Here is a 16,981-nt window from a genome sequence, read left to right on the forward strand (position 1 = left end):
AGAAAAGTCTGAGAGACTGACAGATACAGAGGGAACAGAGAAAGACAGAGAGACTGACAGATACAGAGGGAACAGAGAAAGACAGAGAGACTGACAGATACAGAGGGAACAGAGAAAGACAGAGAGAGACTGACAGATACAGAGGGAACAGAGAAAGACAGAGAGAGACTGACAGATACAGAGGGAACAGAGAAAGACAGAGAGACAGAGATACAGGGGAACAGAGAAAGACAGAGAGACTGAGATACAGAGAGAACAGAGAGGGAGAGACTGACAGATACAGAGGGAACAGAGAAAGACAGAGAGACTGACAGATACAGAGGGAACAGAGAAAGACAGAGAGACTGACAGATACAGAGGGAACAGAGAAAGACAGAGAGACTGACAGATACAGAGGAACAGAGAAAGACAGAGAGACTGACAGATACAGAGGGAACAGAGAAAGACAGAGAGACTGACAGATACAGAGGGAACAGAGAAAGACAGAGAGAGACTGACAGATACAGAGGGAACAGAGAAAGACAGAGAGACTGACAGATACAGAGGGAACAGAGAAAGTCAGAGAGACTGACAGATACAGAGGGAACAGAGAAAGGCAAAGAGAGAGATACAGACAGATACAGAGGGAACAGAGAAAGACAGAGAGACTGACAGATACAGAGGGAACAGAGAAAGACAGAGAGACTGACAGATACAGAGGGAACAGAGAAAAGACAGAGAGAGACTGACAGATACAGAGGGAACAGAGAAAGACAGAGAGACTGACAGATACAGAGGGAACAGAGAAAGACAGAGAGACTGACAGATACAGAGGGAACAGAGAAGAGACAGAGAGAGACTGACAGATACAGAGAGAACAGAGAAAGTCAGAGAGACTGACAGATACAGAGGGAACAGAGAAAGACAGAGAGAGACTGACAGATACAGAGGGAACAGAGAAAGTCAGAGAGACTGACAGATTCAGAGGGAACAGAGAAAGTGAAAACTGAGAAAGAGGAAACAGAACAAAGAAAGACAGAGAGATGACAGATACAGAGGGAACAGAGAAAGACAGAGAGACTGACAGATACAGAGGGAACAGAGAAAGACAGAGAGAGACTGACAGATACAGAGGGAACAGAGAAAGACAGAGAGACTGACAGATACAGAGGGAACAGAGAAAGACAGAGAGACTGACAGATACAGAGGGAACAGAGAAAGACAGAGAGACTGACAGATACAGAGGGAAAAGACAGAGAAGAGGGACAGAGAAAGACAGAGAGACTGATACAGAGACAGAGAAAGACAGAGAGACTGAGATACAGAGGGAACAGAGAAAGACAGAGAGAGACTGACAGATACAGAGGGAACAGAAAGGCAGAAAGACAGATACAGAGAGACTGACAGATACAGAGGGAACAGAGAAAGTCAGAGAGACTGACAGATACAGAGGGAACAGAGAAAGACAGAGAGACTGACAGATACAGAGGGAACAGAGAAAGAAGAGAGACTGAAATACAGAGGGAACAGAGAGAGACTGACAGATACAGAGGGAACAGAGAAAGACAGAGAGACTGACAGATACAGAGGGAACAGAGAAAGACAGAGAGAGACTGACAGATACAGAGGGAACAGAGAAAGAGAGACTGACAGATACAGAGGGAACAGAGAAAGAGACTGACAGATACAGAGGGAACAGAGAAAGACAGAGAGACTGACAGATACAGAGGGAACAGAGAAAGACAGAGAGACTGACAGATACAGAGGGAACAGAGAAAGACAGAGAGAGACTGACAGATACAGAGGGAACAGAGAAAGACAGAGAGACTGACAGATACAGAGGGAACAGAGAAAGACAGAGAGAGACTGACAGATACAGAGGGAACAGAGAAAGTCAGAGAGACTGACAGATACAGAGGGAACAGAGAAAGACAGAGAGACTGACAGATACAGAGGGAACAGAGAAAGTCAGAGAGACTGACAGATATAGAAACAAAGAAAGAGAGAGACTGACAGATACAGAGGGAACAGAAAAGTCTGAGAGACTGACAGATACAGAGGGAACAGAGAAAGACAGAGAGACTGACAGATACAGAGGGAACAGAGAAAGACAGAGAAAGATACAGAGGGAGACTGAGAGATACAGAGGGAAACAGAGAAAGACAGAGAGACTGACAGATACAGAGGGAACAGAGAAAGACAGAGAGAACAGAGAAAGACTGACAGATACAGAGGGAACAGAGAAAGACAGAGAGAGACTGACAGATACAGAGGGAACAGAGAAAGACAGAGAGACTGACAGATACAGAGGGAACAGAGAAGAGAAGAGAGAGACTGACAGATACAGAGGGAACAGAGAAAGAGAGAGACTGACAGATACAGAGGGAACAGAGAAAGACAGAGAGACTGACAGATACAGAGGGAACAGAGAAAGACAGAGAGAGACTGACAGATACAGAGGGAACAGAGAAAGACAGAGAGACTGACAGATACAGAGGGAACAGAGAAAGACAGAGAGAGACTGACAGATACAGAGGGAACAGAGAAAGTCAGAGAGACTGACAGATACAGAGGGAACAGAGAAAGACAGAGAGACTGACAGATACAGAGGAACAGAGAAAGGCAGAGAAAGATACAGAGAAGGAACAGAGAAGACAGAGAGACTGACAGATACAGAGGGAACAGAGAAAGACAGAGAGACTGACAGATACAGAGGGAACAGAGAAAGACAGAGAGACTGACAGATACAGAGGGAACAGAGAAAGACAGAGAGACTGACAGATACAGAGGGAACAGAGAAAGACAGAGAGAGACTGACAGATACAGAGGGAACAGAGAAAGGCAGAGACTGAGAGATGACAGATACAGAGGGAACAGAGAAAGACAGAGAGAGACTGACAGATACAGAGGGAACAGAGAAAGACAGAGAGACTGACAGATACAGAGGGAACAGAGAAAGACAGAGAGACTGACACAGATACAGAGGAACAGAGAAAGTCAGAGAGACTGACAGATACAGAGGGAACAGAGAAAGACAGAGAGAGACTGACAGATGAGAACAGAAAGTCAGAGAGACTGACAGATACAGAGGGAACAGAGAAAGACAGAGAGACTGACAGATAAAGTCAGAGGGAACAGAGAAAGAGAAGAGAGACTGACAGATATAGAGGGAACAGAGAAAGACAGAGAGACTGACAGATACAGAGGGAACAGAGAAAGACAGAGAAAGAGAGAGACTGACAGATACAGAGGGAACAGAGAAAGACAGAGAGACTGACAGATACAGAGGGAACAGAGAAAGACAGAGAGAGACTGACAGATACAGAGGGACAGAGGGAACAGATACAGAGAAAGACAGAGAGACTGACAGATACAGAGGGAACAGAGAAAGGCAGAGAGACTGAGATACAGAGGGAACAGAGAAAGAGAGAGACTGACAGATACAGAGGGAACAGAGAAAGTCAGAGAGACTGACAGATACAGAGGGAACAGAGAAAGACAGAGAGAGACTGACAGATACAGAGGGAACAGAGAAAGTCAGAGAGACTGACAGATACAGAGGGAACAGAGAAAGACAGAGAGAACTGACAGATATAGAGGGAAGGAACAAAGAAAGACAGAGAGACTGACAGATACAGAGGGAACAGAGAAAGTCAGAGAGACTGACAGATACAGAGGGAACAGAGAAAGACAGAGAGACTGACAGATAAAGAACAGAGAAAGACAGAGAGAGACTGACAGATACAGAGGGAACAGAGAAAGACAGAGAGACTGACAGATACAGAGGGAACAGAGAAAGACAGAGAGACTGACAGATACAGAGGGAACAGAGAAAGACAGAGAGACTGACAGATACAGAGGAACAGAGAACAGAAGTGACAGATACAGAGGGAACAGAAAAGACAGAGAGAGACTGGACAGATGAACAGAGAAAGTCAGAGAGACTGACAGATACAGAGGGAACAGAGAAAGACAGAGAGAGACTGACAGATACAGATTCAGAGGGAACAGAGAAAGTCAGAGAGACTGACAGAACAAAGAGAGGAACAGAGAAAGGGAACAGAGAGACTGACAGATACAGAGGGAACAGAGAAAGATAGAGAGACTGACAGATACAGAGGGAACAGAAAAGTCTGAGAGACTGACAGATACAGAGGGAACAGAGAAAGACAGAGAGACTGACAGATACAGAGGGAACAGAGAAAGACAGAGAGACTGACAGATACAGAGGGAACAGAGAAAGACAGAGAGACTGACTACAGATAACAGAGGGAACAGAGAAAGACAGAGAGAGAGACTGACAGATACAGAGGGAACAGAGAAAGACAGAGAGACTGACAGATACAGAGGGAACAGAGAAAGTGAGAGAACAGATACAGAGGGAACAGAGAAAGACTGACAGATACAGAGGGAACAGAGAAAGACAGAGAGACTGACAGATACAGAGGGAACAGAGAAAGTCAGAGAGACTGACAGATACAGAGGGAACAGAGAAAGACAGAGAGACTGACAGATACAGAGGGAACAGAGAAAGACAGAGAGAGACTGACAGATACAGAGGGAACAGAGAAAGACAGAGAGACTGACAGATACAGAGGGAACAGAGAAAGACAGAGAGACTGACAGATACAGAGGGAACAGAGAAAGACAGAGAGACTGACAGATACAGAGGAACAGAAAAGTCAGAGAGACTGAAGATACAGAGGAACAGAGAAAGACAGAGAGACTGACAGATACAGAGGGAACAGAGAAAGACAGAGAGACTGACAGATACAGAGGGAACAGAGAAAGACAGAGAGAGACTGACAGATACAGAGGGAACAGAGAAAGACAGAGAGACTGAAGATACAGAGGGAACAGAAGACAGAGAGACTGACAGATACAGAGGGAACAGAGAAAGACAGAGGACTGAACAGAGAACAGAGAAAGACAGAGAGAGACTGACAGATACAGAGGGAACAGAGAAAGTCAGAGAGACTGACAGATACAGAGGGAACAGAGAAAGACAGAGAGAGACTGACAGATACAGAGGGAACAGAGAAAGACAGAGAGACTGACAGATACAGAGGGAACAGAGAAAGACAGAGAGAGACTGACAGATACAGAGGGAACAGAGAAAGACAGAGAGACTGACAGATACAGAGGGAACAGAGAAAGTCAGAGAGACTGACAGATACAGAGGAAACAGAGAAAGACAGAGAGACTGACAGATACAGAGGGAACAGAGAAAGACAGAGAGAGACTGACAGATACAGAGGGAACAGAGAAAGACAGAGAGACTGACAGATACAGAGGGAACAGAGAAAGACAGAGAGAAAGACAGAGAACAGAGAAAGGCAGAGAGACTGACAGATACAGAGGGAACAGAGAAAGACAGAGAGACTGAAGATACAGAGGGAACAGAGAAAGAGAGACTGACAGATACAGAGGGAACAGAGAAAGACAGAGAGACTGACAGATACAGAGGGAACAGAGAAAGACAGAGAGACTGACAGATACAGAGGGAACAGAGAAAGACAGAGAGACTGACAGATACAGAGGGAACAGAGAAAGACAGAGAGACTGACAGATACAGAGGGAACAGAGAAAGACAGAGAGAGACTGACAGATACAGAGGGAACAGAGAAAGACAGAGAGACTGACAGATACAGAGGGAACAGAGAAAGACAGAGAGAACAGAGAAAGACTGACAGATACAGAGGGAACAGAGAAAGACAGAGAGAACAGATACAGAGGGAACAGAGAAAGACAGAGAGACTGACAGATACAGAGGGAACAGAGAAAGACAGAGAGAGACTGACAGATACAGAGGGAACAGAGAAAGTCAGAGAGACTGACAGATACAGAGGAACAGAGAAAGGAGAACACAGATACAGAAAGAGAGACAGAGAGGGAACTGACAGATACAGAGGGAACAGAGAAAGACAGAGAGACTGACAGATACAGAGGGAACAGAGAAAGACAGAGAGACTGACAGATACAGAGGGAACAGAGAAAGTCAGAGAGACTGACAGATACAGAGGGAACAGAGAAAGACAGAGAGACTGACAGATACAGAGGGAACAGAGAAAGACAGAGAGACTGACAGATACAGAGGGAACAGAGAAAGACAGAGAGACTGACAGATACAGAGGGAACAGAGAAAGACAGAGACTGACAGATAGAGAACAGACTGATACAGAGGGAACAGACAGAGAGACTGACAGATACAGAGGGAACAGAGAAAGACAGAGAGACTGACAGATACAGATAACAGAGGGAACAGATAAGAGGGAACAGAGAAAGACAGAGAGACTGACAGATACAGAGGGAACAGAGAAAGACAGAGAGAGACTGACAGATACAGAGGGAACAGAGAAAGACAGAGAGAGACTGACAGATACAGAGGGAACAGAGAAAGACAGAGAGAGACTGACAGATACAGAGGGAACAGAGAAAGACAGAGAGACTGACAGATACAGAGGGAACAGAGAAAGACAGAGAGACTGACAGATACAGAGGGAACAGAGGGAACAGAAAGACAGAGAGAGACTGACAGATACAGAGGGAACAGAGAAAGTCAGAGAGACTGACAGATTCAGAGGGAACAGAGAAAGTGAGAAACTGACAGATATAGAGGGAACAGGAACAAAGAAAGACAGAGAGATTGACAGATACAGAGGGAACAGAGAAAGACAGAGAGACTGACAGATACAGAGGGAACAGAGAAAGACAGAGAGACTGACAGATACAGAGGGAACAGAGAAAGACAGAGAGAGACTGACAGATACAGAGGGAACAGAGAAAGACAGAGAGACTGACAGATACAGAGGGCACAGAGAAAGACAGAGAGACTGACAAATACAGAGGGAACAGAGAAGAGACAGAGAGAGACTGACAGATACAGAGAGAACAGAGAAAGTCAGAGAGATTGACAGATACAGAGGGAACAGAGAAAGACAGAGAGAGACTGACAGATACAGAGGGAACAGAGAAAGTCAGAGAGACTGACAGATTCAGAGGGAACAGAGAAAGTGAGAGACTGACAGATATAGAGGGAACAGGAACAAAGAAAGATAGAGAGACTGACAGATACAGAGGGAACAGAAAAGTCTGAGAGACTGACAGATACAGAGGGAACAGAGAAAGACAGAGAGACTGACAGATACAGAGGGAACAGAGAAAGACAGAGAGACTGACAGATACAGAGGGAACAGAGAAAGACAGAGAGAGACTGACAGATACAGAGGGAACAGAGAAAGACAGAGAGAGACTGACTGATACAGAAGGAACAGAGAAAGACAGAGAGACTGACAGATACAGAGGGAACAGAGAAGGACAGAGAGACTGACAGATACAGAGGGAACAGAGAAAGACAGAGAGAGACAGATACAGAGGGAACAGAGAAAGGGAACAGAGAGACTGACAGATACAGAGGGAACAGAGAAAGACAGAGAGAGACTGACAGATACAGAGGGAACAGAGAAAGGCAGAGAGACTGACAGATACAGAGGGAACAGAGAAAGACAGAGAGAGACTGACAGATACAGAGGGAACAGAGAAAGGCAGAGAGACTGACAGATACAGAGGGAACAGAGAAAGACAGAGAGAGACTGACAGATACAGAGAGAACAGAGAAAGTCAGAGAGACTGACAGATACAGAGGGAACAGAGAAAGACAGAGAGAGACTGACAGATACAGAGGGAACAGAGAAAGTCAGAGAGACTGACAGATTCAGAGGGAACAGAGAAAGTGAGAAACTGACAGATATAGAGGGAACAGGAACAAAGAAAGACAGAGAGATTGACAGATACAGAGGGAACAGAGAAAGACAGAGAGACTGACAGATACAGAGGGAACAGAGAAAGACAGAGAGACTGACAGATACAGAGGGAACAGAGAAAGACAGAGAGAGACTGACAGATACAGAGGGAACAGAGAAAGACAGAGAGACTGACAGATACAGAGGGCACAGAGAAAGACAGAGAGACTGACAAATACAGAGGGAACAGAGAAGAGACAGAGAGAGACTGACAGATACAGAGAGAACAGAGAAAGTCAGAGAGATTGACAGATACAGAGGGAACAGAGAAAGACAGAGAGAGACTGACAGATACAGAGGGAACAGAGAAAGTCAGAGAGACTGACAGATTCAGAGGGAACAGAGAAAGTGAGAGACTGACAGATATAGAGGGAACAGGAACAAAGAAAGATAGAGAGACTGACAGATACAGAGGGAACAGAAAAGTCTGAGAGACTGGCAGATACAGAGGGAACAGAGAAAGTCAGAGAGACTGACAGATACAGAGGGAACAGAGAAAGACAGAGAGACTGACAGATACAGAGGGAACAGAGAAAGACAGAGAGAGACTGACTGATACAGAAGGAACAGAGAAAGACAGAGAGACTGACAGATACAGAGGGAACAGAGAAGGACAGAGAGACTGACAGATACAGAGGGAACAGAGAAAGACAGAGAGAACAGATACAGAGGGAACAGAAAAGACAGAGAGACTGACAGATACAGAGGGAACAGAGAAAGACAGAGAGACTGACAGATACAGAGGGAACAGAGAAAGGCAGAGAGACTGACAGATACAGAGGGAACAGAGAAAGACAGAGAAGACTGACAGATACAGAGAGAAGAGAAAGTCAGAGAGACTGACAGATACAGAGGGAACAGAGAAAGACAGAGAGAGACTGACAGATACAGAGGGAACAGAGAAAGTCAGAGAGACTGACAGATTCAGAGGGAACAGAGAAAGTGAGAAACTGACAGATATAGAGGGAACAGGAACAAAGAAAGACAGAGAGATTGACAGATACAGAGGGAACAGAGAAAGACAGAGAGACTGACAGATACAGAGGGAACAGAGAAAGACAGAGAGACTGACAGATACAGAGGGAACAGAGAAAGACAGAGAGAGACTGACAGATACAGAGGGAACAGAGAAAGACAGAGAGACTGACAGATACAGAGGGCACAGAGAAAGACAGAGAGACTGACAAATACAGAGGGAACAGAGAAGAGACAGAGAGAGACTGACAGATACAGAGAGAACAGAGAAAGTCAGAGAGATTGACAGATACAGAGGGAACAGAGAAAGACAGAGAGAGACTGACAGATACAGAGGGAACAGAGAAAGTCAGAGAGACTGACAGATTCAGAGGGAACAGAGAAAGTGAGAGACTGACAGATATAGAGGGAACAGGAACAAAGAAAGATAGAGAGACTGACAGATACAGAGGGAACAGAAAAGTCTGAGAGACTGACAGATACAGAGGGAACAGAGAAAGACAGAGAGACTGACAGATACAGAGGGAACAGAGAAAGACAGAGAGACTGACAGATACAGAGGGAACAGAGAAAGACAGAGAGAGACTGACAGATACAGAGGGAACAGAGAAAGACAGAGAGAGACTGACTGATACAGAAGGAACAGAGAAAGACAGAGAGACTGACAGATACAGAGGGAACAGAGAAAGGACAGAGAGACTGACAGATACAGAGGGAACAGAGAAAGACAGAGAGAGACTGACAGATACAGAGGGAACAGAGAAAGGCAGAGAGACTGAGATACAGAGGGAACAGATAAAGACAGAGAGAGACTGACAGATACAGAGGGAACAGAGAAAGGCAGAGAGACTGACAGATACAGAGGGAACAGAGAAAGACAGAGAGAGACTGACAGATACAGAGGGAACAGAGAAAGGCAGAGAGACTGACAGATACAGAAGGAACAGAGAAAGGCAGAGAGACTGACAGATACAGAGGGAACAGAGAAAGGCAGAGAGACTGACAGATACAGAGGGAACAGAGAAAGACAGAGAGAGACTGACAGATACAGAGGGAACAGAGAAAGACAGAGAGACTGACAGATACAGAGGGAACAGAGAAAGTCAGAGAGACTGACAGATACAGAGGGAACAGAGAAAGACAGAGAGAGACTGACAGATACAGAGGGAACAGAGAAAGTCAGAGAGACTGACAGATTCAGAGGGAACAGAGAAAGTGAGAGACTGACAGATACAGAGGGAACAGAGAAAGACAGAGAGACTGACAGATACAGAGGGAACAGAAAAGTCTGAGAGAAGATACAGAGAGAAAGACAGAGAGACTGACAGATACAGAGGGAACAGAGAAAGACAGAGAGACTGACAGATACAGAGGGAACAGAAAAGACAGAGAGAGACTGACAGATACAGAGGGAACAGAGAAAGACAGAGAGAGACTGACAGATACAGAGGGAACAGAGAAAGACAGAGAGACTGACAGATACAGAGGGAACAGAGAAAGACAGAGAGACTGAGATACAGAGGGAACAGAGAAAGACAGAGAGAGACTGACAGATACAGAGGGAACAGAGAAAGGCAGAGAGACTGACAGATACAGAGGGAACAGAGAAAGACAGAGAGAGACTGACAGATACAGAGGGAACAGAGAAAGACAGAGAGACTGACAGATACAGAGGGAACAGAGAAAGACAGAGAGAACTGACAGATACAGAGGGAACAGAGAAAGACAGAGAGACTGACAGATACAGAGGGAACAGAGAAAGACAGAGAGACTGACAGATACAGAGGGAACAGAGAAGACAGAGAGAGACTGACAGATACAGAGGGAACAGAGAAAGACAGAGAGACTGACAGATACAGAGGGAACAGAGAAAGACAGAGAGAGACTGACAGATACAGAGGGAACAGAGAAAGGCAGAGAGACTGACAGATACAGAGGGAACAGAGAAAGACAGAGAGAGACTGACAGATACAGAGAGAACAGAGAAAGTCAGAGAGACTGACAGATACAGAGGGAACAGAGAAAGACAGAGAGAGACTGACAGATACAGAGGGAACAGAGAAAGTCAGAGAGACTGACAGATTCAGAGGGAACAGAGAAAGTGAGAAACTGACAGATATAGAGGGAACAGAACAAAGAAAGACAGAGAGATTGACAGATACAGAGGGAACAGAGAAAGACAGAGAGACTGACAGATACAGAGGGAACAGAGAAAGACAGAGAGACTGACAGATACAGAGGGAACAGAGAAAGACAGAGAGAGACTGACAGATACAGAGGGAACAGAGAAAGACAGAGAGACTGACAGATACAGAGGGCACAGAGAAAGACAGAGAGACTGACAAATACAGAGGGAACAGAGAAGAGACAGAGAGAGACTGACAGATACAGAGAGAACAGAGAAAGTCAGAGAGATTGACAGATACAGAGGGAACAGAGAAAGACAGAGAGAGACTGACAGATACAGAGGGAACAGAGAAAGTCAGAGAGACTGACAGATTCAGAGGGAACAGAGAAAGTGAGAGACTGACAGATATAGAGGGAACAGGAACAAAGAAAGATAGAACAGAACAGAGGGAACAGAAAAGTCTGAGAGACTGACAGATACAGAGGGAACAGAAAAGTCTGAGAGACTGGCAGATACAGAGGGAACAGAGAAAGTCAGAGAGACTGACAGATACAGAGGGAACAGAGAAAGACAGAGAGACTGACAGATACAGAGGGAACAGAGAAAGACAGAGAGAGACTGACTGATACAGAAGGAACAGAGAAAGACAGAGAGACTGACAGATACAGAGGGAACAGAGAAGGACAGAGAGACTGACAGATACAGAGGGAACAGAGAAAGACAGAGAGAGACTGACAGATACAGAGGGAACAGAGAAAGGCAGAGAGACTGACAGATACAGAGGGAACAGATAAAGACAGAGAGAGACTGACAGATACAGAGGGAACAGAGAAAGGCAGAGAGACTGACAGATACAGAGGGAACAGAGAGAAAGATACAGAGGGAACAGAGAGAGAGAGACTGACAGATACAGAGGGAACAGAGAAAGACAGAGAGAGACTGACAGATACAGAGAGAACAGAGAAAGTCAGAGAGACTGACAGATACAGAGGGAACAGAGAAAGACAGAGAGAGACTGACAGATACAGAGGGAACAGAGAAAGTCAGAGAGACTGACAGATTCAGAGGGAACAGAGAAAGTGAGAAACTGACAGATATAGAGGGAACAGGAACAAAGAAAGACAGAGAGATTGACAGATACAGAGGGAACAGAGAAAGACAGAGAGACTGACAGATACAGAGGGAACAGAGAAAGACAGAGAGACTGACAGATACAGAGGGAACAGAGAAAGACAGAGAGAGACTGACAGATACAGAGGGAACAGAGAAAGACAGAGAGACTGACAGATACAGAGGGCACAGAGAAAGACAGAGAGACTGACAAATACAGAGGGAACAGAGAAGAGACAGAGAGAGACTGACAGATACAGAGAGAACAGAGAAAGTCAGAGAGATTGACAGATACAGAGGGAACAGAGAAAGACAGAGAGAGACTGACAGATACAGAGGGAACAGAGAAAGTCAGAGAGACTGACAGATTCAGAGGGAACAGAGAAAGTGAGAGACTGACAGATATAGAGGGAACAGGAACAAAGAAAGATAGAGAGACTGACAGATACAGAGGGAACAGAAAAGTCTGAGAGACTGACAGAGACAGAGGGAACAGAGAAAGACAGAGAGACTGACTACAGATACAGAGGGAACAGAGAAAGACAGAGAGACTGACAGATACAGAGGGAACAGAGAAAGACAGAGAGAGACTGACAGATACAGAGGGAACAGAGAAAGACAGAGAGACTGACAGATACAGAGGGAACAGAGAAAGACAGAGAGACTGACAGATACAGAGGGAACAGAGAAAGACAGAGAGACTGACAGATACAGAGGGAACAGAGAAAGACAGAGAGAACAGATACAGAGGGAACAGAGAGAGACTGACAGATACAGAGGGAACAGAGAAAGGCAGAGAGACTGACAGATACAGAGGGAACAGAGAAAGACAGAGAGAGACTGACAGATACAGAGAGAACAGAGAAAGTCAGAGAGACTGACAGATACAGAGGGAACAGAGAAAGACAGAGAGAGACTGACAGATACAGAGGGAACAGAGAAAGTCAGAGAGACTGACAGATTCAGAGGGAACAGAGAAAGTGAGAAACTGACAGATATAGAGGGAACAGGAACAAAGAAAGACAGAGAGATTGACAGATACAGAGGGAACAGAGAAAGACAGAGAGACTGACAGATACAGAGGGAACAGAGAAAGACAGAGAGACTGACAGATACAGAGGGAACAGAGAAAGACAGAGAGAGACTGACAGATACAGAGGGAACAGAGAAAGACAGAGAGACTGACAGATACAGAGGGCACAGAGAAAGACAGAGAGACTGACAAATACAGAGGGAACAGAGAAGAGACAGAGAGAGACTGACAGATACAGAGAGAACAGAGAAAGTCAGAGAGATTGACAGATACAGAGGGAACAGAGAAAGACAGAGAGAGACTGACAGATACAGAGGGAACAGAGAAAGTCAGAGAGACTGACAGATTCAGAGGGAACAGAGAAAGTGAGAGACTGACAGATATAGAGGGAACAGGAACAAAGAAAGATAGAGAGACTGACAGATACAGAGGGAACAGAAAAGTCTGAGAGACTGGCAGATACAGAGGGAACAGAGAAAGTCAGAGAGACTGACAGATACAGAGGGAACAGAGAAAGACAGAGAGACTGACAGATACAGAGGGAACAGAGAAAGACAGAGAGAGACTGACAGATACAGAGGAACAGAGAAAGACAGAGAGACTGACTGATACAGAGGGAACAGAGAAAGACAGAGAGACTGACAGATACAGAGGGAACAGAGAAAGGACAGAGAGACTGACAGATACAGAGGGAACAGAGAAAGACAGAGAGAGACTGACAGATACAGAGGGAACAGAAAAGGCAGAGAAAGATACAGAGGGAACAGATAAAGACAGAGAGAGACTGACAGATACAGAGGGAACAGAGAAAGGCAGAGAGACTGACAGATACAGAGGGAACAGAGAAAGACAGAGAGAGACTGACAGATACAGAGGGAACAGAGAAAGGCAGAGAGACTGACAGATACAGAAGGAACAGAGAAAGGCAGAGAGACTGACAGATACAGAGGGAACAGAGAAAGGCAGAGAGACTGACAGATACAGAGGGAACAGAGAAAGACAGAGAGACTGACAGATACAGAGGGAACAGATAAAGACAGAGAGAGACTGACAGATACAGAGGGAACAGAGAAAGACAGAGAGACTGACAGATACAGAGGGAACAGAGAAAGTCAGAGAGACTGACAGATACAGAGGGAACAGAGAAAGACAGAAGAAAGACAGAGAACAGAGAAAGTTGACAGATACAGAGGGAACAGAGAAAGACAGAGAGACTGACAGATACAGAGGGAACAGAGAAAGACAGAGAGATTGACAGATACAGAGGGAACAGAGAAAGTCAGAGAGACTGACAGATACAGAGGGAACAGAGAAAGACAGAGAGACTGACAGATACAGAGGGAACAGAGAAAGACAGAGAGACTGACAGATACAGAGGGAACAGAGAAAGACAGAGAGAGACTGACAGATACAGAGGGAACAGAGAAAGACAGAGAGACTGACAGATACAGAGGGAACAGAGAAAGACAGAGAGACTGACAGATACAGAGGGAACAGAGAAAGACAGAGAGACTGACAGATACAGAGGGAACAGAGAAAGACAGAGAGAGACTGACAGATACAGAGGGAACAGAGAAAGACAGAGAGACTGACAGATACAGAGGGAACAGAGAAAGACAGAGAGACTGACAGATACAGAGGGAACAGAGAAAGACAGAGAGACTGACAGATACAGAGGGAACAGAAAAGACAGAGAGAGACTGACAGATACAGAGGGAACAGAGAAAGACAGAGATACAGAACAGAGAAAGACAGATACAGAGGGGAACAGAGAAAGACAGAGAGAGACTGACAGATACAGAGGAACAGAGAAAGGCAGAGAGACTGACAGATACAGAGGGAACAGAGAAAGACAGAGAGAGACTGACAGATACAGAGGGAACAGAGAAAGGCAGAAGACTGACAGATACAGAGGGAACAGAGAAAGACAGAGAGACTGACAGATACAGAGGGAACAGAGAAAGACAGAGAGACTGACAGATACAGAGGGAACAGAGAAAGACAGAGAGACTGACAGATACAGAGGAACAGAGAAAGTCAGAGAGACTGACAGATACAGAGGGAACAGAGAAAGACAGAGAGAGACTGACAGATACAGAGGGAAAAGTGAGAAAAGATTCAGAGAGACTGACAGATACAGAGGGAACAGAGAAAGTCAGAGAGACTGACAGATACAGAGGGAACAGAGAAAGACAGAGAGACTGACAGATACAGAGGGAACAGAGAAAGTCAGAGAGACTGACAGATACAGAGGGAACAGAGAAAGACAGAGAGAGACTGACAGATACAGAGGGAACAGAGAAAGACAGAGAGACTGACAGATACAGAGGGAACAGAGAAAGACAGAGAGACTGACAGATACAGAGGGAACAGAGAAAGACAGAGAGAGACTGACAGATACAGAGGGAACAGAGAAAGTCAGAGAGACTGACAGATACAGAGGGAACAGAGAAAGACAGAGAGAGACTGACAGATACAGAGGGAACAGAGAAAGACAGAGAGACAGAGACAGATACAGAGGGAACAGAGAAAGACAGAGAGAGACTGACAGATACAGAGGGAACAGAGAAAGACAGAGAGACTGACAGATACAGAGGGAACAGAGAAAGACAGAGAGACTGATACAGAGGAACAGATAAAGGCAGAGGGAACAGAGAAAGACAGAGAGAGACTGACAGATACAGAGGGAACAGAGAAAGACAGAGAGACTGACAGATACAGAGGGAACAGATAAAGACAGAGAGAGACTGACAGATACAGAGGGAACAGAGAAAGACAGAGAGAGACTGACAGATACAGAGGGAACAGAGAAAGGCAGAGAGACTGACAGATACAGAGGGAACAGAGAAAGACAGAGAGAGACTGACAGATACAGAGGGAAAAGTCAGAGAGACTGACAGATACAGAGGGAACAGAGAAAGACAGAGAGAGACTGACAGATACAGAGGGAACAGAGAAAGTCAGAGAGACTGACAGATTCAGAGGGAACAGAGAAAGTGAGAAACTGACAGATATAGAGGGAACAGGAACAAAGAAAGACAGAGAGATTGACAGATACAGAGGGAACAGAGAAAGACAGAGAGACTGACAGATACAGAGGAACAGAGAAAGACAGAGAGACTGACAGATACAGAGGGAACAGAGAAAGACAGAGAGAGACTGACAGATACAGAGGGAACAGAGAAAGACAGAGAGACTGACAGATACAGAGGGCACAGAGAAAGACAGAGAGACTGACAAATACAGAGGGAACAGAGAAAGACAGAGAGACTGACAGATACAGAGAGAACAGAGAAAGTCAGAGAGATTGACAGATACAGAGGGAACAGAGAAAGACAGAGAGAGACTGACAGATACAGAGGGAACAGAGAAAGTCAGAGAGACTGACAGATTCAGAGGGAACAGAGAAAGTGAGAGACTGACAGATATAGAGGGAACAGGAACAAAGAAAGATAGAGAGACTGACAGATACAGAGGGAACAGAAAAGTCTGAGAGACTGACAGATACAGAGGGAACAGAGAAAGACAGAGAGACTGACAGATACAGAGGGAACAGAGAAAGACAGAGAGACTGACAGATACAGAGGGAACAGAGAAAGACAGAGAGACTGACAGATACAGAGGGAACAGAGAAAGACAGAGAGAGACTGACTGATACAGAAGGAACAGAGAAAGACAGAGAGACTGACAGATACAGAGGGAACAGAGAAGGACAGAGAGACTGACAGATACAGAGGGAACAGAGAAAGACAGAGAGAGACTGACAGATACAGAGGGAACAGAGAAAGGCAGAGAGACTGACAGATACAGAGGGAACAGATAAAGACAGAGAGAGACTGACAGATACAGAGGGAACAGAGAAAGGCAGAGAGACTGACAGATACAGAGGGAACAGAGAAAGACAGAGAGAGACTGACAGATACAGAGGGAACAGAGAAAGGCAGAGAGACTGAC

This window comes from Oncorhynchus keta, chromosome 9 (assembly GCF_023373465.1).
Source record: "Oncorhynchus keta strain PuntledgeMale-10-30-2019 chromosome 9, Oket_V2, whole genome shotgun sequence".
NCBI lineage: Eukaryota > Metazoa > Chordata > Actinopteri > Salmoniformes > Salmonidae > Oncorhynchus > Oncorhynchus keta.